This window comes from Acomys minous, assembly GCF_964271855.1.
Source record: "Acomys minous genome assembly, chromosome: 4".
Classification (NCBI taxonomy): Eukaryota; Metazoa; Chordata; class Mammalia; order Rodentia; family Muridae; genus Acomys; species Acomys minous.
Genome location: NC_140486.1, coordinates 31281626 through 31307897, shown reverse-complemented (window position 1 = coordinate 31307897; position 26272 = coordinate 31281626).

The following is a 26272-nucleotide window of genomic DNA, read 5'->3' as shown; positions in this document are numbered from 1 at the left end:
GGAAATGGGTTGTTATCAGTACTCATAAAAGAAAGATGTAATCAGGAATGCTAAATCACTCCATGGTCAGGCAAGGACCTATTGATGATCCTACCCCAGGTGTCAAGATGGAGGGTGGGCCCAGCAGGAGCCAGGTGTGAACTGTCACACGTGTGGATATAGATCCCACTTCCATCTATTTACAGAATTTGATTAGCAAATACATTCACACACTAGCAGTGTGGCCAAGGCGTAAATCGTTCATGTTTCCCTAGTGCTGCAATTAAGCCCACAGTGCCATGTGCCTTGGGAGGCCTGCACCACAAAGCTGCATCACCAGACTCAGAGGCTGTTCTGTACTAACGCAGGACACTGTGTTATTATAAACAGAAGCCAAGTGTGGTGGTATATGCCTTAAATCTCAGCAGTGAAGAGGTACAAGTAAGCTTATCTCTGTGAGTTTGAGGCCAGCCTGGTCTACAAAGCAAGTCCCAGGCCAGGCCATATACGTACGTACCCTATTCTGTCTCAAAAATAACAATGACAACAGAAGAAAACAGGGCTAGAGAAGTGGCTCATTTGATAAAGTCACTGCCACATCATTTGATAAAATCGGAGTTTGGATCCCCAGAACCCATATAAAAAGCCAGATACAAACAAACAAATGAAGGCACAAACAGGAGACATAATTGGGTCAAGGGGCAGACAACAGGTAAGTCAAAACAAGTGCAAAATGATAAGCTATACTGTGAGTCCCATCTCCCAGTTCTCTTTTTCTCATTATTGCTGCACACTGTTGCTGTTGGCAGCATGCTAAGTGAATCACGATGCCTATGGCTCCGTGCAATACCAGCATTCCTATGGGTGTTGATCACTGTAATGTTATGGGACTCCTACCTGGAGATTTTTCCATTTGATTGCTGTTCACATGTATACGCTCCGTTTTCACTACACCAAAGCTGATAAACTGAAGGAACTCCCAGGCCCCGCTAAATGTCATGACAGAACTAGCCTTCCTCTCTTGATATTTAAATTCATCTATTATCCTTCTATCACAAGCCCAAGCATGCTTGCTGTCCTTGCATTACCACAAAGAGTAGCTCTGGAATAACTTAGCAAGAGAAAATGAGGAAAGATAATTTTGGGCAGTGAGAAATATACACTAAATTCCCTGGGGGTCAGAGACTCCAAGATATAAAACTTGGTTAGCAATGCAGAGGAAAACTAGAAAAGAGAGACTCTGAAGGACAGAGTGTCATTTGTAAGAGAGACTGTCAGAATTTTGGAAAATAATAACAATGGATAAAGAGAAAAGAAGACGTGGAAAGGGGGGAAGGCTGTAGTATTTACTCTTGTATTGCTGTGATAAAGCACTAAGACCAAAAACAACATAAAAATGATAGAGTTTTGGGAGGTTGCATGGTAGCAGGCAGCAGGCATGGGGGCAGGCAGCAGGCGTGGTAGCAGGCAGCAGGCATGGGGGCAGGAAGCTGGGCAATCATCCGTTCATGCACATGAAGTAGAGGAAACAACCCGGAAGTTGGGTTGGGCTATGAATTCACCTTCAGGGATGAACTTTCTCTGGCCCCAGGCTGCACTACCTCCCCAAACAACACTCCTAACTAGGGACCAAGTGTTCAAACGCCTGCGCTTAGAGGGGCTACATCTCATTCAAGCCACCACAAAGCGAATTCTCAGCCTTCAGCTTAAGTTCCAAGGACATAAAGCTGAAAGTAGGAAGGTGGCAGTAATAAGAAACGCAATGGAATAATATTTTTGTGCCTCATCCAAGTAAATGGATTTCCTTTCTCCTGATATAAAAAAATGAGTACCAAGTAAAATCATAAGCGATGTTGTGGTGTAGATGTGAAATATCCCCCCATGGACTTATGGGTTTGCTCATGTAGCTTCTAGATGATGGTGCTTCTGAAATGGTTATGGAGCCCTTAGGAGGTGGAGCGTTATGGGAGGAAATACATCGTTAGGGAGGTGGGCCCTCAGGCTTTATAGTCTGACCTCACTTCCTGTTCACTCTGCTTCCAGACTGCTGATGTAATGTGATTGGCTGGCCTTATGATCCTGATGCCACACCTTCCCTGTCACAGTGAACTCTAAACCCTCTGGAGCTGTAAGGAAAATAAACTCCCCCTTAAGTTGCCTTTGTCAGGGTCCTTAACCCAGAAACAGAAATGAAACTAATGCAGATGTCAAACAGATCATCAACAAGTAACCGTCTAACCTATGTACACCAAGCTTAAGTCTAAGGGTCTGGTCTACTATAACTATAGTAATCAAGACGGTTGATACACTTGCTGATGCACATATGTCAATGGACCAGAATGGAGAGGCCAGAATTGGCCCCCACAACTCTGTCCAAGAGATGTTGGGTAAGAAAGAAAACAAGCTAGTAGATGAAGACGTTCTTCAATTGCACACTCCTGGGCATTTAAAAAAAAACCAAACACCTCAACATTGTATCTCATTCAATAATCACTTCAAACCATGGGTTCCACATGGAAAACAGGAGACGACTAGAGAAGAACACAGCAGGAAAATTGTCAGCATCAATGATTGGGGAGTTCATCAACAAATCACTCAAAATACTAGTGACAACAGAAAATCATGAGTTAGCCTTCATCAACATTTAAAACCTTTACCCTATGGAAGACCACGTGCAGGGGTTGAAAGTATAAGCTATTAAGTAGCAAAAATATCTTGACGAATATTCTGAGATAGGGCTTATACCAACTATGGTGGTTTGAATTAAAGACATCCTACAGTTACTCCTGTGCTTGAACACGTGGTTCTGAAGTTGGTGAGGTTTGGAGAGGTTATGGCTGACATGGAGCCTTGCTGAAGCAAGCACTTCACTTCAAGGAGGGCAGACGACTGAGAATTTAGAGCCTCACTCTCTTATTCTCTCTCTCTCTCTCTCTCTCTCTCTCTCTCTCTCTCTCTCTCTCTCTCTCTCTCTCCTTTCCTGATATTTTATCATAACATCATGAAAGTAACTAATAGGACCAATGATGTGGTTTTTGAATGTTAAAATTTGCCAGTAGTAAAGCCAGAAACGTCATGACAGAACAGAACAGTGAATTGTATGGCATTCGTATCAGAGAAGTAAAACTTCAATTAAGAACCTGAACTTGCTTGAAACAGCTAAAATCTAGAAAGTACATACGTAGCTGTTGACATAACGCACATCACAGGATGGAGTATTACTCAGAACAAAGGGGAAAGCCACTGATACATAAACAGACATGAATGGAGCTTAAGGGTGTAGTGTTAAGTAAACCAACTGATGTTGTGGGGGTTGGTCTGGTGCTATGTATACAAATGATAACTCCTGGCCCCAAGATCTGGCTGCAGTCCAGATGAGTGCACTCTCACATCAAATAGTGTTGTGTAAGTTTTGACCCCAATTATCTCTGATTGGTTAATAAAGCTGCTGACAGCCAGTTACTGGGCAGAAAAGAAATAGGAAGAGCATCGGTTCCCTGGCTAGTGGTCTCAGGTAGGAACCATGCGGCCAGGAGGAGAGGAGAAAGGAGGAGATAGGAAGAAGAAAAAGATGAAGAAAGAGAACATGACAGGGCAACTTACTGTTAAAGTAACATGGGGAATGCTGCTGGGAGGTAGCCAGACTAGCTTAGAAAATTAGTTTATTTAAATCATACCTGCTCAGTTATTGTACATAAAGCTTATTTAAACATATCTATAGTTCTATGTCTCAATTATCAGGGAACTTGCCAGGTCATAGAAAAGCCTAATAGAATCTAAAATATTCAACAACATACTGATCTAAAGTGGCGGTTGGCAGGACGGTTGGCAGGACTTCATTTGTGAAGAACCCACCACATTATAAAATCATGGTGATGGAGGGAAGATAAGCTGTCAAGTGTTAGAGAAGAATCATGGGACTTGAAGGAGTCAGCATCACGCTGTGCTTGCCTAGTCTGCAACAAGCCCTAGGGTAGGTCCCAGCATGAAAGGACCTAAAAGTCTCCAAAATAGTACAGGCCATTACTATTGTTCTCATTGGCCTACCAGAACTAGATAGTACACCGCAACTGCTGAAGATGTAGCATACTTTGATTGCAGAATACAAAGACATCAAACTAAAAGTGAGCTACAAGTTGTGGCCCTAGGGGCTGGCTTTCACAGTGCTGGGAATCTCTATGTAGTTCAGTTGGGAGGGGGGTCATCAATGCTCGTATCTATACCTTATGTGCTACAATTATGAACATGCCAAGCAAGATGTTCCCACTAGAGCAGCAGTGGTATTCCGTTATGTGGGTAACCAAGACCTTTCAGACTGAATTTGAGGCTCACTCCACAGAAGAAAATTCATGACTGTTACTGTGAACCTGGGCAAAAGCCCGTGGCTCTTGACATGAACTGATTGCTGCTGTTTGGACATGTGGTTAAACTTTCTTCTCAATATTTATGTTTATATACACATGGATCTCAGCCTTGTCAGAGAAGCTTCTCTTTGCAGTGGCCAGCTGTCATTGCATGTACACGATCAAGCTCTTTGGCACTCCGACAAGGATTTTGGAAGAACTGACAGAGCCCCGCACCTCCTCGAATAGACATTTTCAGCTCAAATAGACATTTTCAGCAAATGGCTGCAGAGAGAAAGGATGCCATTTTTGTTCTTTAGACATCACAATTATATTTAACCCAGAGAGTTCTTACTCATGAGTCTGGCAAAGACAATTTTCTGCTGACCAGTATGGCACATGCTTACTGAACTTGTGCAAACTTATTATTCCCCCCCGCCCACAAATAAGTAGCAGTACAAATAATTTTGCTTTCTTCTATGTGATTTAATAGTGAGGAATATTTAAATATTTATATATGAAAAAAATTTAAGCAACATCAGTTTATATGGAAATCACATCATTGTAAGTAAGCTGTTTATTAAAGTCTTAAAAGCTCGGGGTCGCGTGTTTTTTGTTTTGTCTTGTTTTGTTTTTTTATTGATTCTTTGTGATACTCACATCATGTGCCCCAGTCCCTTCATCTCCCCTTCACCTCATATCCATCCTTTGCCCTTGCAACCTCCTCATCAAAATAACATACACACACACACACACACACACACACACACAGCATAAAAGGATCTCATCATGGAAGCTGTAGTGTGCCACAGTATGTCCCACAATATATGCCTTTGTCCACACATCTTCACCTGAAAACATTCATTGCAATGAGCCATTGGTCTAGTTCGAGATCTCTGGCTCCTGTGATACCATCAATATTGGATCCTCTCCAAGACAAATTCCAATTATCCTGTGTCGTGGAGATCCTGCAGCTTTGCATCAGAGGAACTGGCCCTTTCACACTTCCCAACCATTGGAAGATGATATAGATTTTGGGGTAGGCCAACTCAGAGCCTTGGATCTGGGCCCCAGGTGGTACCTGAGCTGCTCAGAGTTCTGGATCTCCCTTATCTGTACCTCTATAGTGTGTTCTCTAGCACTGTTGCCAGTAGGCCACCCAGTGTTGCCATCAGCAGGAAGCAGAGTCAGCTCTCCTGCTCTCGTGCCAGCTCACCTGCATCCACACCTCCAGCCCCAGCTCTGCTATGCTGCCCAGTCAAGGTGTGAGACCCACTCTCCCAAGTTCTACAGCCTGCAAAAGGCTGGGCCAGCTCTCCCACTCTCACACCCTCAGGAGAAACTCATCTGTGCCTTACTATCAGGGCCAGCTCCACTTTGTTGCCCAGGCAAAGTGCAGGACCTGCTCTCCTGAGTGTTGCAGCCAGTGACGAGGCAGGGTTAGCTCACCTGTTCTCATGCCCACAGGGTCAGTATTCCCAACTACCTTATATAGGTGGTGAGGGGGGGAAGGGAGGGCATCAGTACTGCACCCACACCACCTCACAGCAGATGAGTGGTGGGACCAGCTCTCCTTTGCTCTTGCAAAGGCTAGGTCACCTCTTCCCTCTCAACCAAGGCCAACCCTATTGTGCTGCCCAGGAAAGGCGAGGGCCCACTCTCCTGTGTTATAGCTGGCAGATGGCGAGGGGCAGGGACAGCTCACCAGCTCTCATGACCCTGGGTCAGCACTCCCAACTGCCTCAGGTGGCGAGGGGAAAGGGGGCCAAGGGGAAGAGTGGCAGAGCCAGCTCTCTCTCTTGATCACACCCATGCACTTGCCACCAGAGTCAGCTCTACTGTGCTGCTCAGGTGAGGTGCAGGGCTGGCTCTTCAGAGTGCTGCTGCCAGTGAAATGTGGGGCCAGCTCTCCAGAATGCCACAGCCAGTAAGGGGCGGGGCCAGTTCTGAACAGCCACTGGACATCTACGTGGTGTGCAGTGGCTGCCCCAATCAGGGACATCCTCATGTTCTCTAGTGGTAATATGAGCCAAGGACATTGAGGTGACCCCTGCCACTGAATAGCCAATGGCCCATACATGGCCCTCAGCATCAGCTCAAGCTGGGACCTCACCATGGCCCCAGGAAATGAAGCTGGCCACTCACAACAAGCTACTCCTCTCCACCCTTGAGTCTCCAGTTTCATCTTTCTTCATGATGCTCAAGCTGCTCCACTTCTCTTTTTTTTCCCCATCCGTCTAACACATACTCGCACATTCTGATGACTCCTGCTGCAGACTGGACACATAGCAAGCAGACCCCTAGGTGACCTCTTCCAGGAAAAGCCTGTCTATAGCCTGCCTGTGCCTTGGAACAGAGGGCAGGTCTGTGAGTGGCATATGTTGCCCTGTGTTGTGGTAGGTAGGCCTCTGTGTGTCTGTGGCCTACCCATGCAGTAAGGTGGAGGGCAGGTCTGTGGGCATCTTTCCTACCCTGTACTGTGTGGCGTCGCAGAATGTCGGTCTCTGTCTGTCTTCCTCCTCCAGTGTTGTGCTGCCTGGGTTTGATTTGATTTGATTTGATTTGATTTTTATGAGTCCTAGGCACAAAACAGCTTTGGCCACCAATCCAGGCATCAAGCTAGAATGAGCAAAGGATTGCCATCTGCGCTGCCCCTGACTGATATAAGAACAACATCTCCAACAAGGTATCTCTTTGCTCATTGCCAGGGTGCAGGGAGGGAGATCACTTGCTTTTAGGAGAAATATTTAACACTAAATGCTGACAAATAGCTTATAGATGTGAAGTCAAGCTTGGTGACATTCATCTTATGTGAAGCACATTGCGCACCTACATTTCTGACATGCAGTATAGACCTATGGTTGGTGATAAGCAAAATTGTCTCTAGGAAATGGAAGCTGTCTCTGCTTGAAGCTTTTAAATTTCATCAGGATACTGTTGAAAAGAATGACAATAAGTTTGAGTAACTAGGGGCAGGAAAGATGTTTTTATTTCTGTGTGTTTTAAATGTGTTTTCAGCATGCATGTGTCATATCTAGCACCAAATATAACATGGTAAGAAAAGTACAGACATGAAAATCACATATAAGTTGCAGGGGAATACACAGTAAGCTATTAAATGTTTGGTTTGGTTTGGTTTGGTTTGGTTTGGTTTGGTTTGGTTTGGTTTGGTTTGGTTTGGTGTGGTTTGAGACAGGGTTTCACTGTGTAATTTCCCTAGCTGTCTTGGACTCACTTTGTAGACCAGGCTGGCTTTGAACTCACAGAGATTTGTCTGCCTCTGCCTCCCAGAGTGCTGGGATTAAAGGCATGCACAACCACACCCAGCTACTATTAACTAGTTTTAACACCAGAAAAAAAAAAAAAAGAGTGGTTAGGAGAGACATCTTAGAGGACATTTTATCTTTTGTGTATACACTTCTCTGTCATTTTGGATTTTCCTCTAACAAACATGTATTTGTGTTTAGTGTACATAGTTAAATGAATATGTGTTTTAAAATTAAGCAGTGCTTTAAAAAACAGATTCATTATTTTCATGGATCTTATCTTACAGTATTATAATGGCTTCTATGGTTTGAGTGTAGTTTCTTCTCCAAGGGTTTCTATGTTTCATCTTGATCTTCATTGCGCTTTAAAGGAAGGGGTCCAGTAGAAAGTTTTTAGGTCATAGAGGGTGCTGCCCTCCAGGGGTAATTGTTATGGGGCCTCAAATTCTCATGACAAATGTTACAAGAAACCTGTCATGGTTTGTCTTAATTTTTACCTTGACAATCTAGAAATTAGCTGGGAAAGGAACCTCACTGTGGATCATCTTTATTAGGTCGACCAGTTGGCATGTCTGTGGAAGCTTGTCTTGAGTGCTTTAATATATTCACTGTGGGGGAGCACTCTACCATTGGCAATAAAGAGCCCAAATCCTAGGTCACTCTCTGCTTTTGACTCTTTCTACACATGCTACTGCCTTTCTTCTCTGTATTATTGTTAGTTCTTTGAGAATTTGTGTTTTGACCTTGTTCGTCCCCTTTCCCAACTCTTCCTAGATCTACCCTCCTTACCTCTTCATTCAACTTTCGTGGATTTTGTTTTGTTTTGTGTTTTGATCAAGATTGATTTGTACTCCCTAACTATTCTTAGATGTGTGGCCTCTTACCGTAACACACAGTTGAGTAATGGGGGCTATGCACTTAGAGAAAACAGATTCTTCATCTCTAAGCAAATAACGATTGCCAATAGGTTCACAATTAGGGAAGGGATTACGTGACTCACTTCTCTTTGCTTTGCTTTGTCTGGCATGGGCTTGCACAGGTGTCTTGCCTGCTACCATCACCACCGTGAGCTCATATGAGCAGCTGCTTTGCTGTGTCTAGGAATGCTGTTTCCTTGTAGTCATCAACCACCTTGTCTCTGTACTCTTTTACCCATACTTCTGCAATTGTCCCTGAGGAAAAGTGGAGTGTTTTGTTCCATTTAGGGTTGATCGTTCCACATTGTCTTCTTCTCTGCATGTTTGCCACCTGTGGGTCTCTGTGCTAAACTCATCACTATATGTTGCAGATAGGAGCTTCTTTGATGAGTGTTAAGAGATTCCTATCTATGGGTATAATTATGAGTCACTAGAAGTTAGTTCAATACTATGTCCATTAAGTAAAATAATAGTAGGAGATTCTCCCCTAGGACCTATGACCTGTCAAAGCACAGGTTTCATGACCCAGTAATGATGCCAAGCATGGGTTTTAAATTGTGGAGTGAGACTCAAGTCCAATCAGAAAGTGGTTACTCCTGGATGTCTACATGTAGAAAAATGCAATTAGACTCCTATTTGTCACCATGCACAAAACTCAAGTCCAAGTGGATTAAAGACCTCAACTTAAAACCAGAGACATTAATTCAGTTAGAGGAAAAAGTGGGGAAGAGCCTGGAACACATAGGCACAGGAGACAACTTCCTGAACAGAACTCCAACAGCCCAGGCCTTAAGGTCAACAATTAATAAATGGGACCTCATGAGGCTGAGTAGCTTCTGTAAGGCAGGAGACACTGTCAAGAGAACAAAGTGACAGCCTACAGACTGGGAAAAGATCTTCACCATCCCTACATCTGACAAAGGTCTAATATCCAAAATATATAAAGAACTCAAGAAATTAAACACCACAAAACCAAACAACCCAATTGAGAAATGGGGCTCAGAACTAAACAGAGAATTCTCAACAGAGGAATATCTAATGGCTGAGAAACAGTTAAAGAAATGCTTAGCCTCCTTAGTCATCAGGGAAATGCAAATCAAAACGACACTGAGATTCCATCTTACACCCATCAGAATGGCTAAGATAAGAAACTCAAGTGACACCACATGTTGGCAAGGATGTGGAGAGAGAGGAACACTGCTTCATTGCTGGTGGGAATGCAAACTAGTACAACCACTTTGGAAAACTATCTGGCTCTTTCTCAGAAAACTGGGAATAGGGCTTCCTCAAGACCCAGCTATCCCACTCCTTGGAATATACCCAGAAAATGCCCTGCCACACAATAGGGACATATGCTCAACCATGTTCATAGCTGCTTTATTCATAATAGCCAGAACATGGAAACAGCCTAAGTGTCCCTCAGTAGAAGAATGGACTAAGAAACTGTGATACATTTACACTATGGCATACTACTCAGCTATTAAAAGCAAGGAATCCCCGAAATTTGTGGACAAATGGATTGAACTAGAAATTATCATAATGAGTGCGTTCACCCAGAAGCAAAAAGAGACAAACGGTATATATTCACTTATATCGAGACACTAGTCCAAGGGATACGTCCCATGAAAAACTTTACTTACCAAGAAAGTGGGTCAGAGGGAAAGACATCCTACTGAGACTTTAGGTGAGAGTAACATGGAAGAATGGAAAAATAGAAGGATCCAGAGGGTTCTGAAAACCTACAAGAAGAACTTTATGACAGGCAGATCTGAGTCCTGGGATCCTCCTCAAACTAAGGCACCAGCCAAGGAAAATATAGGCAGTAAACTTCAAACCCCTACCCAGACCTAGCCAATGAACAGGATATACTCCACCATTGAGTGGAGAGTGAGATCAGACTCTCACATGAATTCTGGTGCCCCTTTTCTGACCATGTCCCCTGGATGGGGAGGCCTGGCAGCACTCACAGGAAGGATAGCAAGTTACCAAGAAAAGACTCGATACCCTATGAGCATATATAGGGGGAGGAGGTCTCCCTCAGTCACAGACACAGGGGAGGGGAGAAGGGGGAAGCAGGAGGGAGGGAGGAATAGGAGGATACAAGGGAAGGGCTAACAATTGAGATGTAATATGAATAAAAAATAAAAAACAAGAAAAGAAAAGAAAGTGGTTACTCCCATGTTGTCCATGGTACTATTGCACCAGTGAGCATGTCTTGTCAGGTCAGTCATTATTATGGCTTGAAGGGGTCACAGATGGGTAATATTGATGATTACTTTTCTTGTCTGATGACTAACACGTCACCTTTTACCACTATAAAAGCTAGACAGTTGCGATGAAGCTTCCTTCCTTGAAGATCAGTACAAATTTGATTTCTTCTTATTCTATGATTCAAGTATGTGGTGCCTTCGGGAATAGGTTCTTAAGGGCTACGTCATTCAATCTCTAGAACTCCAAGCTAAATTACTTTTCTTTGGAATATTAGTCCACCTCGGGCACTTTGTTGTACTAATGCCAAGAGATTTTAACAAACTCTCTAAACTATGCACAGCAGGTTAAAGGTAATTGAAAACTGATACACTTCTTATGAAAACATGGACTCTTCCCCTCTACTAAACACACTGTCTCATGGGTGCCATCCTCTCTCTTTCTCCTTCTCTCTCTCTCTCTCTCTCTCTCTCTCTCTCTCTCTCTCTCTCTCTCTCTTTCTCTCTCTCTCCAGTCATTAAAAGGATTGTTAGCTTCCTCTTCTCTCTCATGGAGCTCTGAGTCACTATATAAGAAAACAACTATATAAACATATATGCAGCCACACTGTCAGAAGTTCAGGCCACTTAAAGAGTCTGAGAGGATGAGATACCACAGAGTAAAAAACCAAACCAAAACAAAACAAAAAAAAACCTTACCAAATAATTAGATTAAAGAGATAAGAAATAGGTATAGATTCTCTTAAGAATTACAATAAATTGCCACAAACAAACCACACAACCTGGCAGTTCAGACTCACAAAATCATGGAGAGGAGAAAAATGTTTTCAAGTCTGTGAGGTTGAAATTAATTTGATATATAGTTATAGGTAACCAAAATCATGTAATATGGTTTTCTTATTTACATTTGCCAGTTTCTTATAGTAATCAGGTCAATTCTTGGGTATAAAACTATATTAGAAACTAGGAAAATTATTTTGGTTTAAAGTGAAAAGTTTGAGAGAAAGATGGAACCATGTCCAACAGAAATGCACTCCATAAAAACAACCAATAAAATTGTAAGTATACCTCTCTGCCTGTTAATGGTCCCCTCCACTACAGATGCTATGAGGATTCAAGGACTAAGCTTTGTGTAAGTGGAAACTTCTAGACGTGGAACTAAACATTTGCAAATCTCTCTTTGCTGGGGACATGCCTAATGTCAGAAAATCTGAGTCTGCTTAAGGACAGCCAAGGCATTAAGGCTTTTAGCAGAATGATGAAAATAGGATGATAAAGCTGAAAACATTGTAGGGCCTAAATATAAGGCTGCTCTTCTAGCTTTTGGTCAAATGTTGAAATAAAGTAAGACTGGGGAGCTTTATAGTTAAACTTAAAAGATTTGGAAAACCTCATTTTCTGCACTCTCCTGGTGTGTGTGTGTGAAAGCGGGGGTGGGGGTTGGGGGGGAGGTGGGATGGGCAGGCGTGGGGGAAGAGAAAGTAAAGAAACTCTTAGTCAGTTCTTTGGAGGCAATAGCTGAAGTAATTAATAAATCACCTGGAGGGCTTTGCCCATTCTGAGCACAAGATTGTAAAACTTAAATTAATTAATTAGTTAATTAATTAATTAAATAGATCAGAAACTAGAGAAAACATTAATGGTCTAAACAGAGCTAAACCACAGCTGTGTGGCTAATTCTTCCAAACCAAAATATTCTTTCCCAGGGAGAGCCCCATGAAACTCAGAAGGATGAAGAGGTGGAACACACAAGACGCATCAGAAAGCAATAAGATACAAAAGGCCCTTCCTAAAGTTACCTAGCCAGTAAACTCTCACTGGGAGAAGAGAGTCTTCTTGGGGCTACCTGAGCCTTGAGCAGACAGCCCCAAGGCTTCAGTTTTTATTAGCCATCATCCACACTGTGTAGGCTTTTTCATGATGCAGTGGCCTATGAGTTGACCAGGCTCCCATCAGTAACTCCTTTCCTATGTACCTCCGAGTAAGTTCAATGAACTCATTGGTTCACTGTAAAAGTAATTTTTATTTGCTTTTTGTAATTGTTGTCTTGGAGCCTTACTGCTGAATGAACTCACACTTTTTCATTCTTTCTGAACTCTGGCTGGCTGGTTCAACTCAGCTGTTCTGGCTCAAACTCCTTTCTGAGCTGACTGATTCCATCTGGCTTTCTCTCAGCTTCTTACCGAAATTGTTCTGCTTGGTCTCAAACTAACTCTGGCAATCTGTTCTAATCTGCTGGCTCCTTCTCATTCTCTAGCTACAACTTGCCTCTGAACTGAATGGACCAAACTTAACTAAATTCACTGACTAAACTCAGCTCCACTGCACTCAACTGAACTGCACCAAACTGCCTGTACTGTCCTGTCCTGTACTGAATTCTACTCTACTCTACTATACTGTCTTCTCTACTGAACTCTCTACTCAACTCAAATGTATTATCTTCTCTTCTCTCTCTAATGTATATTACTCTACTGTATTGTTTTCTCGACTCTTTCTCAACTATATCCTTGTCATTCAAATTGAACCACACAGAACTAGAAGGCTTCCAGATGTGACCCATTGCCAGAGAAGCCATGTTGTTAAATTATAATTCCTCTACAGTTCATCAAACTAGATTTGAATGGATTTGTTTCTTAGCTAGCTCACAAGGCTTCAGTCCTAACCAAAGAATGACAGGCAACTGTATAATGCTGGGAGCAGAAGAGGGCCTTCCTTGAAGGAGCACACCAACTGTTTAACCAGTAATGAACAGTCAGCCCTGAAAACATCCATAGAAGCAATATTATATGCACATTACATATGTGCAAGCAGTAACAATAAAATTCAGAGGTCATGAATTTGAAGGAGAGCAAAGAAGAGTATATAGGAGGACTTAGTGGGAAGAAAGGGAAGAGAGAAACAGCCAGGGCTGCTACACAGAGAAACTCTGTCTTGAAAATCCATGAGAGTCCACATGCACATACACACACACACACACACACACACACACACACACACACACACAATGCTGATTTCTCCACCCCACTCTCTGAATCAACTAAGACATTATTGCATTGTGATGTTTATTCTAAGCATCTCCAGTTTCAAGTTTGTGTAAACATGTCATCATTTGTTCTTGCCAATAAAACCAATTAGCCAATCCTGGGCAATAACAGAATAAAGCAGGACAATCTGATCCAGTGAGGGGAGGAGAAAGAGAGAGAAGGTGAAGATGGAGCCGCAAGAGAGACGGGAAACATCAAGAGAAATAAACTGGGCCTATGAGATGACTTAAAAGCACATATAATGTGGGAATTCTGAATGGGAAGAAACTATCTTAGCATAGAGTATAGGTTTAGGATGGAGTAATTGTGCAGCATTGTGCTATAGGCTAATTATATAGATCCTGGTCTCTCTGTATAGTGATTTGAGTATAAAGCTGGTTAAGGAATTACTGCTGATTTTGCTAAAACAATAATTCAATATTAAATAATAATCTTTCAACAACACACACAAGGAAAAGAGGAAATTGCCCTACCAAGCTTCATATTTGGATATTATCAAGTAATTAGGCACAAACTTTTTTCAGGAAAGTAAGAGGGCTGGAGAGCTGATTCAGAGGTTAGGAGTTCTTGCTGCTTTTCCAGAGGACCCTTTTTCAGCTCCTAGAACTCACACCGTGCAGTCCATAACCACCTGTGATGTCAGTTACAGGAGAACTAATGCCCTCTTCTGACCTCCACAGGCAGGTGCATACATGTGGGCTACACACACACACACACACACACACACACACACACACACGTGTGTGTGTGTGTGTGTGAATAGATGTAAAAATTAAAAGGAAATAATAAGAGATTCTCCCCTCTATATTTTATGTACACATAATGCTAAACAAATACATTTTAAGTGAACTGAGAAATTTAATAACAAAATCAACCATTTGTCAACATTTTAAAGAGTATACAACAGTGCATGCTTCTAAGAATTAATATTTGTTATGAAAATAGGATGTTCTTTGTATTAAAATTTAATTATATGAGTCTACAAAATTTAGGGGTTAGTCAAAATAGCTGAAACTAAGTTAAATATTAATTATATTATTTGAAACCTTTTTCTGTTTCAATTAGTCCATTTGTAGAAATCCTTTTCTGTTTCAATTAGTCCATTTGTAGTAAATTAAAGAGGCGAGGGGTTAGTTTCTCTAAACAAAATCTTATGAATTTAAGAACACATTAAAGCAGACACTTCTTCTCATGCTTAGTTCATGGTCAAACCCACAACCAATTGGAGTTTTAATTTATTCACCCCTCCACAGCACACCTACATGATGAACCTAGAAAACAAGAAGGGAAATGCTTCAGACTGAAAGAAATCCCAACCTTAAGACGTTGTTAAATCACGCAGCTGGGAGGATGTTCCTTTCCTCTCCCTCAGCCTTTCTGTGTACTCTGCTGGTTCAACAAAACATGAGGATGGAAAAGCTTTTTTTCCTGTCTTGATGTCAGGAAATTGATGACTCTCAGTGGTTATGACACTACATCAGGTTGACTGCAGGAAAAGCGAGCACATGTCAGGGACGGAGCAAACAGTGTATTTCAGACCACTGCAGGGATGCAAATTTAAACTTCACCTAACCAGGCCTATAAAAAGCCATCATGTGGGTCTGAGCGGAGCTGGTGTGCTTATGAAATGTAAGCACGCATTATGTGCTTACGAAATGTAAGGAGAGTGACAAATGACTCGAGGACCAGGACCAGATACACTGCAAGCAGACAGCATTGCACACGCCTTGCATGCTCGTAACGAATCAGGAAGTTTGATTACTGGAGTATGGGCCATGGTCGTGTGCTTGCTGGAGTGGTCTAGAAAGTTGAGTGTGTGCTGTTCACAGCCATCCAGCTGAGACAAGTGCTGGTTCCATAGTGTGTCTCAATGGATGGACCAAGTAGTCATGACAACAATAAGGGTTCAGGCACTTAAAGCAAGCAATTGTCATACCCCCTCTAAAATGCCTCAAAGTAGCTGACTGATTTCTAAGATGTCACAATGAATAAATGAATTGCATCATTTAACATTCATTCTCTGCTAATATGTAAAATTTTAAATAAGGATCAATTAAGCATCTTAAATTTAATATAAACAGGCTGATTAAAATGAATCCTCAAGAACAAGAGAAAAGCAGAGCACAGAAAAGATATGTGTAAAACACTGCATGTTGTATAATGCCATTGAGGCAATCCCGGGAACGGCCCAGTAACCAGGAACCTGCTCTTTGCCTTCCACATCTCTCCTGTGAGAACTCTCACCCTGCACTTCCTGGGAAAAGGGAAGACAAACAGGCCAGTTAAAATGATGTTCAGCTCAAATGCCATGTCTGCTGAGCTGTCCTTAAGGCGACCTGCCAGGAAAAACCTACTTAGCATCTCATGTATACGTATAATGGGGTCTCCATGTACTTAAAAGTATGGGATGCACATCTCTCTCATGTGCAAATCATCCCATTCTAAAACAGTCAATATGTCAATCAAGGTAAGGCTCTATCTCATTTGCATTTCTGAGTATTAGTTCTTCCCTTCACCTATGAAAGGTGAATGGGGCTCACTCATAAAAGAAGCCCCCAACACCCCTAGCAAAAACAACAACAAGAAAAACCTCAAGACACTTTTAAAAAAGATGTATTTCTTTATTATTATTATGTATACAATGCTCTGCCTGCCTGCATGTGCATCTGTAGGCCAGAAGAGGGCATCAGATCACATTATAGATGGTTGTGAGCCACCATGTTGTTGCTGGGAATTGAACTCAGGACCTCTGGAAGAGCAGACCGTGCTCTTAACTGCTGAGCCATCTCTCCAGCCCCCCTGGTCTTGCTCTGTGGCATGTGCTCTATGCTTTCATTCTCACTGTCAGCAAATCTATACTTTTATTATTACTACTGGTATGTGTATGTGTGTGTGTGTGTGTGTGTGTGTGTGTGTGTGTGTTATGTCCAATTCATTGCTCAAGACACAAGGAATCTATGTGTTGCAGCCAGTGGCACCTGGAGCACTGGAAGAGGATAAGAGTATTAGGTTTGGATAACTTAATACCACACTAGTCCTCAGATTGGGGACAGTTTTTCTATTATCAAAAATGCCCTTCTGAAGACCTAGTAACTTTCTTCTTATGTTGTAATGTTGTATGTAAATTGGGATCAGGAGTGGGTTTGCTGGACTATCTCCTCTAGAATTCAACAGAAACACTCTTGCTCTCAAGATAGCTATCATCTATCTATCTATCATCTATCTCTCCATCTACCTACCTACTTATGCATATGTACATAGACACACACACACACACACACACACACACACACACACACACACACATTTACATCCTTCAGTGTTTTGAAAACATCAAAGAGGTCACCCAGCAACACCAATGAATTGTGATCATACATATGAGACCTACAAATTCCTCAACCAGCATCCTCAAAGACAGAAATAGTTAAGTATTCAGCTTTATGTTAGGAATTTCAAGATCTAATACAATACAGATGTCAGATATAAACGCCATTACCCGTGGGCTCTGGGGTGATATTTATTATGTTTTATTTCTACAATAAATATAGTAACATTTGCACAAATTTTGATTTACAAACGTAAAAGTGGTGGGAAATACCCCCACAAGCATTCTGATCATATTTTCCCAAAAAATACATTTGCAACAATTCTCGACATTTCTTGATTTAGGACTCAGAAGCAAAGGAGATTTGACTATAAATGTTTCACTTTCAGTCTTAGAGTAGGATGATTGACAATTGCTTCTGAGGCATTTTTCTCTAGCAAAAGTTCCTGGTTTATAACACACATGTCAAAAGTTTCCATTTGGGGAGGAAGTAGTATGAACAGGTGGTGTGTAAGTGAGTAGTCCACCTCCTGGGACACCAGGATATGCCCCACTACATGTACCTCCTTGTCACCTCTCAAGACTGCAATGCCAAGAAACTACAGTCAGAACTAACTCTGAAAGGCTGTCCTTTTGCAAATGGAGCTCACAAGTGTCGTGGAGATCTACTGACGCGAACCCTGAGCAGACGCAAACAGACTTCATCGTCCTGTGGTCTCCCTCCTAACTAGAAAATAGGCTTCCAGTGAAGATGAAATGGGGACTCGAGCACTTTGCCCAGTCAGGGATGGGCACAGGTGGCTTTTTCCCTAAAACTGTAAATCAAGATGGCCCTGAGAACAGAGCACATGCCCTCCTCAGCCTTCTGTTTGCTCTGGCCACTTCCCTTTCTGCCACAGGCCCACGCCCCTAACCCTTTCTTCAGCTCCGTATAGTCTGCAACCTCTGTGACTGGTGCAGGTCTTCTTATTTGCAGCATGCCTCACGTATTTGCATAGGTGAATACACCTTCGTGTTTTGTCTCCGTTAATCTAGGTGTTTTCCGTTTATACTTCATAAACGAAAATTATCACAGCTTTAGGAGGGAAAGGGGTGTGTTTTAAAGCTTCTCTACATCTTAATCACAGCCCCGGACGCAGCTTGCTGAAGGCCAAGCAGGAAGGCTGGGAGGCCAGCTTCCTCCTGCTGCTCTTCTCCCCTCGGCGAGAGCAGCTCTGATCCAAGTTCAGATCCCACCACCTGCCCGTCTATTCCACCTTCGCCGGTAGCACAGTTAGCCCAGCTCGTCTGATTAACAGCGCGGTTCCCGGTTTTCAATCTTCCCGCACATCTCCTGCCCTGCGTCCTTGACTTCCTTCTTGATGTTTCTGCTTGGATAATGCACTCCCATTTCAAACGGAATCTGAACTCTTAAAAATTGGCTTCCGTCCAGTCTTCTCTCTTCCACAGCTAAGTAGGCTCAAAACCCTGGAGGCATCTACGACTCTGGTACTTAATTTGCCGCTGGTTAACAGGGGCTGTGAATAGGGCCTGCCAGCTACTTACACGGAGTAGCACACCTCCTTTCTCTTCCAGCCAGCCCTAAAACCCCAGAGCCTTCTCGGCTCATCCCCTGATCTACTGTGGTGCTCCTGAAAGACTGAAGATGTGCTAGCTCTTTAGCCTACGTGCCGCACGGCTGACACAGCAGAGAAGAAAGACTTTACTCAAGCTTCTTCTGCAGCTATCTTTGCTGCGTTTATAAAGTACAGCGCTAGCAAGAGCTAGGAAAAGCACGCATCCTTTCATCTGTTTGCAGAGTCACCATCACAAATCCTCATTTGTTTCCCCACTTTTGTCTTTCACACACACACTATGACTTTCCTACAGACAATTACTTTATTCTGTGCTCCCAGTTCATGGAAATTCCTGTCGGCACCCTCGCCCACTCCCACAATTCTTTTAGACACCCCAGATTGTTTGATATCATGCCATTTGTACATAGCTCCTTCATCGAGTGTGAAGGGAGACCGTGACCACAGCACATGTGTCCCCTGGCACTGACATATGCAATGCCATCAGGAAGTAGGGCTGCTGTGACGGCTGCCCTGCAGAAGACCTTGGCCAGGAGACATAACACTGAAATAAGCAGAATAACACAAGTGATACTTTGCTTTACCGTAATGGTAACAGCTCTTTTAAAACCTATTTCATAGTATGTATGTATGTATGTATGTATGTATGTATTTTCATGCATATATGTCTGTGTACCTTGTACGTGCCTGGTGCCATTGGAGGCCCAAAAGTTCATCTAATCCCCTGGGACTGGAGTTACAGAGAGCTGTGAGCTACCTACCGTGTGTGTGGGTGCTGCAAATCAAACCCAGGTCCTGTGGAAGAGTAGCCATTGCTTTGAAGTGCTAAGCTGTCTCCCCTGGCTAGTAATGAAAATCTTCGCACTCTTTTTGAGATCAGGCTCTGCCCTGATACAATTACTCCCTACTGAGTAAACAGTGGCTTTTAAAATTGTGCTTCACCCTGGGAGATCCCATTTCAAAGGTTTTTTGATTGCATTTTTTGAAGATGGAGGATGACTCTGCACTGAGTGGACGTGTGAAAGGCACCATCTGTCTGGCACTACTCGCATGAGGCAGACTGATAAATGACTTATTCCTCAGAGTAGAAAGGGACCATAGGAGCACATCAGTGAATTGCAATTGCAATTCTATCAGGAAAGGCAGGCCTGAGGACTTATAAAACACACCAGACAGACAAAAATGTTCCTCACCTAGATCCATAAAGAGGTGGACCCCCAACGCTGCAATGAAGATGGTCCCACTGACCAGCCATCTGACCATCAAGTGTGTGTGTCAAGGAACTAACAGACAGTGAATCCCCAACTTGTCTCCCAGGAATTTCAGCTCAGCCAGGTGTCTGTATTGGCACAGCCCTATTCTAATTGCCATTGCCGATGCTGTCTAGACCTGTCATCCATCCAGCTGCCCATTCATTCTTTTGGACTCAGTACTGCCCTCTCTTATTGGTCCCCGAAGTTGGACTCAGCTCTTCAACTCTCAGCCTGAAGCTGCAGCAGCCTTCCTAGCAGATAGCTGGCTGCTTTTATTTCCACAATAATAGACTCTATTTGTATCTTTATCACTCTCCCTGAAAGTTGGTACCTCATTAAATGTTTGTAGCCATTCTTTAATCTAGACAGGCAGAAAGACAGAAAGTAGATAGATAGATTAGATAGATAGATAGATAGATAGATAGATAGATAGATAGATAGATAAAGGTAGATAGATAACAGATCTATTTACCATGTGAAGCGTGGTGAATAATCTAAAAGTTAACATCAGTAATTAAGATTAGAATAGAAGAACCTGTGTTCCTGTTGCTCAAGAAACAACAAGAACACTTGGCAAATTTCTCACAATGAAACCAGCCTACTATGGGAGGATTTTTATATTCAGTAAATTCTGCCGTTGTGGAAAAACGCAAGCATGCTCATGTATGTTTCTACCGTAGCACATTCACGACAAGTCCCTTGTGGAGTTGTGGAAGAAATCATAAGACCGTTGCTTGAGTTCCTGGTCACCACTCCCGTTTCCTTGAATCAGGTTTTAGATTATGTAAGAGGGGAAAGGTTGACTATGACTGAGACTTTTCAGTGGCATAATTGCCCTTGAATCTCTTATGCTCCTGTAAGTAAGCCAAATAAATTCACTTCCCACAATGGATTTGACAGAATCTTTCTTTTGTCTCTTTTATGTACAACTACCTCCAATACAAACCCTCTATATAGACTCAGCTTCATCAGTATTTGTATAATGAATAAACACAATGAATTATTTCATATAAACCATGTTCACAAAATTTAAAAATCTCTTAAATGTCAAACATCTTTTAAATAATTTTTCTTGAAAAATCTCTGAAACTATCTCACTCTTCCCTGATATGTTACACAAAAGAAATATATCTATAATTTCATTTGTGCTTATGAATAAAGACAAAATTATTAATATTTATGTCATGTTCTTTAATATATCATTTATGACTAAAAATGAGTTCTCAAACATGAGTATAGGAAGTCTTGTGAAATATGTTTGTAATTCTTCTCATTCTCTAATTTATTAAAAGCACAATAAACATGCTAGTGGGAATGCAAACTTGTACAACCACTTTGGAAATCTATCTGGCACTTTCTCAGAAAACTGGGAATAGGGTTTCCTCAAGACCCAGCTATTCTGCTCCTTGGAATATACCCAGAAAATGCTCCACCACACAACAGGGACATATGCTCAACCATGTTCATAGCAGCCTTATTCATAATAGCCAGAACATGGAAATAGCCTAAGTGTCCCTCAGTTGAATAATGGATAAAGAAACTATGGTACATTTACACTATGGCATTCTACTCAGCTATTAAAAAAAAAAAAAAAAAAAAAAAGGAAATCCTGAAATTTTTGGACAAATGGGGGGGGGGGGTATTAGAAACGATCATACTGAGTGAGTTAACCCAGAAGCAGAAAGAATCACATGGTATATACTCACTTATAAATGGGCACTAGCCCAAAAGGCATCTCCTATGAAAGTCCTCACTTACCAGGAGATTGGGACAGATGTGAGGGCATCCCACTGGGACTCTATGTAAGACAAATATAAGATATGGGGAAATAGAAGGATCCAGAGAATCCTAGAAACCTACAAGAAGAACATTGTAATGGGTGGATCAGGGCCCAAGGGTATATGTTCAAACTATTGCACTAACCAAGGACAATACAAGTAGTAAACATTGAACCCCTACTCGGATCTAGCCAATGGACAGGATATTCTCCACAGTTGGGAGGAGAGCAGGGACTAACTCAGACATGAACTCTGGTGCCCCATATTTGATGACCTCCCTTTGGTGGGGAGCCCTGGTGGCACTCAAAGAAAGAATAAACAGGCTACCAAGATGAGACTTGATAGCCTATGACCATATAGTGGGGGAGGAGGTCCCCCTCAGTCTTAGACCTAGGGGAGGGAAAAGCGGGAGGGAGGGAGGAGGAATGGGAGGATATAAGTGATGGGATAACAACTGAGTTGTAATCTGAATAAATTTATTAAAGAAAAAAGCACAATAAACAAATAAAAATTCTATTTATGATGAACATGTTTGAGATAGATTGATAGATAGGTAAATAGACAGATAGCTACATGACAGATAGATATAGATGATTTATAGATAGAAAATAGCTAGCTAGCTAGCTGGATGATAAATAGATAGATAGATAGATAGATAGATGATATATCGAAGATAGATGATAGATAGATACATAGATAGATAGAGATAGTACACCATGCTATTTTGATTTTTATAGCATACCTAGTAAAATGTATAAAATTAAGATAATGAATCATACACATTTCTACATACCAAAAATGAACTATGAGGGAAAAAAACCCTTTTAATAATAGTATCATGATATAAAGTATAATAAAATGGAATAAATTTATTAAAGGTGATAATAGATATACACAATAGAAGAAAAATTGAAGTCACAAATGGAAAGATGTCCTGAATTCATTGACTAGAAAGATGATTATGGTTAGTATCACCATGGCAATCGAAGTCATCTACAGACCTAAGACAGCCTCTACCACACTTCCAGTGACAAATTTTCAGTGATATTAAACTCAGTCTTATAATTTGTACACAACCACAAAATTCCAAATAGCCACCAAAAAAAAGTTAGACAAAATGACACAGGAGGAGTTGGAGGAAGGACAGGAAAGGAGATAAATTACATAATTATATTTTAATTAAACATTTAAAAACATTAAAATACTAAGTGGAGGGCATATCACAGAACTTAATTTCAAAGCACACTATGACACCCTCTAACACATACAGAGGTAATGCCTATTTAGGTCATCATGTGAGAGCATGTGGTCTATGGAATTGCCCTGCACATTGGTCAGTGTGAGCAATATTTTCTTCTGTGCTGCTAGGCTGTCATTTCCTGCATGTCGACACTGCATTGCTTCCCACAGGTCTTTACTTTCAGTGTGCTGTTTCTGGTATCCTTCTGTGAACTTGAATATCAGGTATTTGGGCTTCCTACAATTATGGGCATAAGAATCTGAGACCCTAAAATTACTGGATTCAGGGTTCTGCTACTATACACCCTGGGCAATAAGATCACTGAGCTTACAGAGTCAACAACTATAAAGGCAGCTACAAATGTTTGTGGTTCATTAAATGTAATCAAAAGGAGTGCTGCTTATACATAAACCAGTTTGCTTATGCTTCTGTGTAGCCTGTGTTTGAGAAACAGAGTATACATCAGTCAACGGTAACAATTAGTGAACTGACTACGTATTGTACAGGCTAGACTTCACAGGCTCAGGATCGGCATCCCCCATTAGGTGTACAGTATGCAAGTCAAACGTAATAAAAGCAAGCCCAGGTACTAAATTCATCCATGACCCTGTGAGTAAAAGGTTTGGAAATTTGTAATAAATTATTGCTTCAGCCTAGTTTGCTACAAATAAAAATCAGAACTCTATTGGGGCAAATGACCACAAGCCCCAGAATGTCACTTCCAGTTGGTAGTCACGAGGAGGAAGCAACTTAAAGGACATCGGTCTTCTATCAGCCCTTTGCCTTCCTGTCATAACTGCTGGAAAAAAAATCTTTACATCATGGCCTCGCAAGACATTGTATTGTTCTGGTCCCCTTCCAATATCACAGTAACAGGATCTACAGAACAGGAGGCAGCGTACACTCCAGTTATCTTGGGTGGCATTCATGTGCCGTCATCCAGGAGATAATTTCAAGGTAATGACAATACTCGCCATCTTACTCTTACACTTATCGATTTACTCAAGTCCCTAAGGGTATAGGAGCAATACATTTAACTGGGCATATTAATTATCTGTTGTTTCTACAAGGTTAAGAAATATGTGGGACCATTTACTGTTAGACATCAGATGTGAAGATGGCTTAGTGGATAAGAGCACTTGCCATGAAACCATAAGGACCTACGTTTAGATGGCAGCACCCACACAGAAACCCAGGAATAGCAAGGGTGTCTGGGTGCATAGATAGACATGTAAGCCCATTGCTAGTAGGCAGCCATAGGAGGATTTCTGGGGCTTAGGGGCCACCAGCATAACACCAGGACCAGTGAGAGGCTCAGTCTCAAAGCCATAAGGTAGAAAGTAATAGAGCAGGCCATGTTTTCCTGGCCTCTGGTCCCCTGCACACAGGTAGACACACAGTCCACCATCACACAGACATGAAATCACATGTGACATAGTAAACATAGTGTACAGCTGCCTTCAGTAAGTAGAAGGCAATGCTACTTGGCATTGGGAGATCTGCTAGCTGTTCCCTGAGGCCACCAAGTTCCAACTGTGCTCAATTCTCCTACTCAGATGGAAATTCCGTAGAAAATCTGGTGGAAAGCTAGAGGAATCACAGAGGTAGCGATTGAAACCAGGCTAGGCTCTTTTCAGCAAACCTGTAAAATACAAACTGCAGGCTGCTACCCATCCTATGGGGTTCACTCACAGGCCACAGAATGTGAAGGATTTAACTTCCGGGGCTACTAATGGATTAACTCACAAAACTAAAAACGCATTTTACATACGAAATAGAAGTGATAGATGTAAGTTTGGGCATCAGGAAAAGCAGGCCTGAAAACTTATCAAACTCACCAGGCAAGCAGTCCTCACCTGAGCCCCATAAAGAGGTGGACCCCCAACACTGCAATAAAGACGGCCCCGCTGACCTGCCATCTGACCATCCAGAAAGCCCATTATACTGCAAGCGCCAATGGATATCTCATTACCTTTATTCCACTACACTTGTCATAAACCATCCTTCCCTTAGCTCACAGGCATGACATTGGAGGAAACCATCTAATTAGGAAGAAAAAGTTCCTTGTGCAGAGGAGTTTTATTCAGTGTCTGCCCCTGTGAGAAGGACATAGCTAACTACAGCCCCACCTAGGAGTACCTTGAACGATAGTGGAAACAGAGCTTTTTTTAAAAATCACTTGTTATTGTGCATATAATTCACACACACTTAAATTCCATGCATAGTGGACGTGCACACTTGGCATCCAAAGTGAAAAGCATCTCCATCGCTGTCAACGTTCCTCGTGGGTTGCAGCCCTTTCTCCCATACCCACCCATCATCTCAGTGAACCAGTGGTACGGTTGTTACCCATTTAGGTTAGCGTTTCTTGTTTCAGCACTGCGTACAAAGGAAACCATCTGTTGTACGTTCCATTCCGCCTGTTTTATCTTGCTCCATGTGTCTGTATAGTTCACTTACTTTTCATATGGATCAGCAATGCACTTATGTTAGTCATATTTCATAGTGCATACACACACACATGGCATAACGTATCTATCTGGCCATTCTTTCCTATGGGGCATATTATGAACTGTTTGAGAAACTTATATTGAAATAATTTACCGACATGTGTTTTCATGAGTCTTTGACAAATACTTAAGGAAACAGTTAGTCCAGAATCTAAGTATAGCTTTAACATAGGGAAAAGTAAAATTGGTGCCCAGATACAGTTTGCAGCCCACTGCTCCAGTAAGATGAGGCCTGAGGCAGAGATCTATACTAATAAATGAGCTGTGTCTATAAATAGCCAGGTATTTATTAAAATAAAAAGCTTATCTTAAAGTATTTGGAGAAAAAAGATAAGAAATAGCCTGAAGTGTGAGAAGATGGAGTCTCATCAGCTAAGTGTTCACTGCAACAAACTAACAAATGAAAGTTGTCTCTTCGTGCAGGAATTTCAGGACTTACTAAAATGTTTAAAACTAGAGCTCGTCATCTGGTTATGATTTGGGCCAAGCAGACTCTGAAGAATCAAAGCAATGTATTGGGAAACTCACAGTCACTACTGCACAACAATACAAGTATTCACAAACATTTCATTCTACCTGACATTTTATATTGGTAGCCAACCAATGCGAATAGTCTTAAATTCCCTTACACAAATGATAATCTGTAGATTTAATCATTCATCTTTAAGTATAGACAGGGTGGGGGGAGAAGTCTACTTCAATATTAAAATTCTCAGTTGACTATATCGGAGATCATCACATATACATGACACAAATACCACTGATATTTCATGAATGGTTAGATTTTGATAATCCTGTGCAGAAAAACCTATCAAGCTAGGAAATGTGTTTTTAAA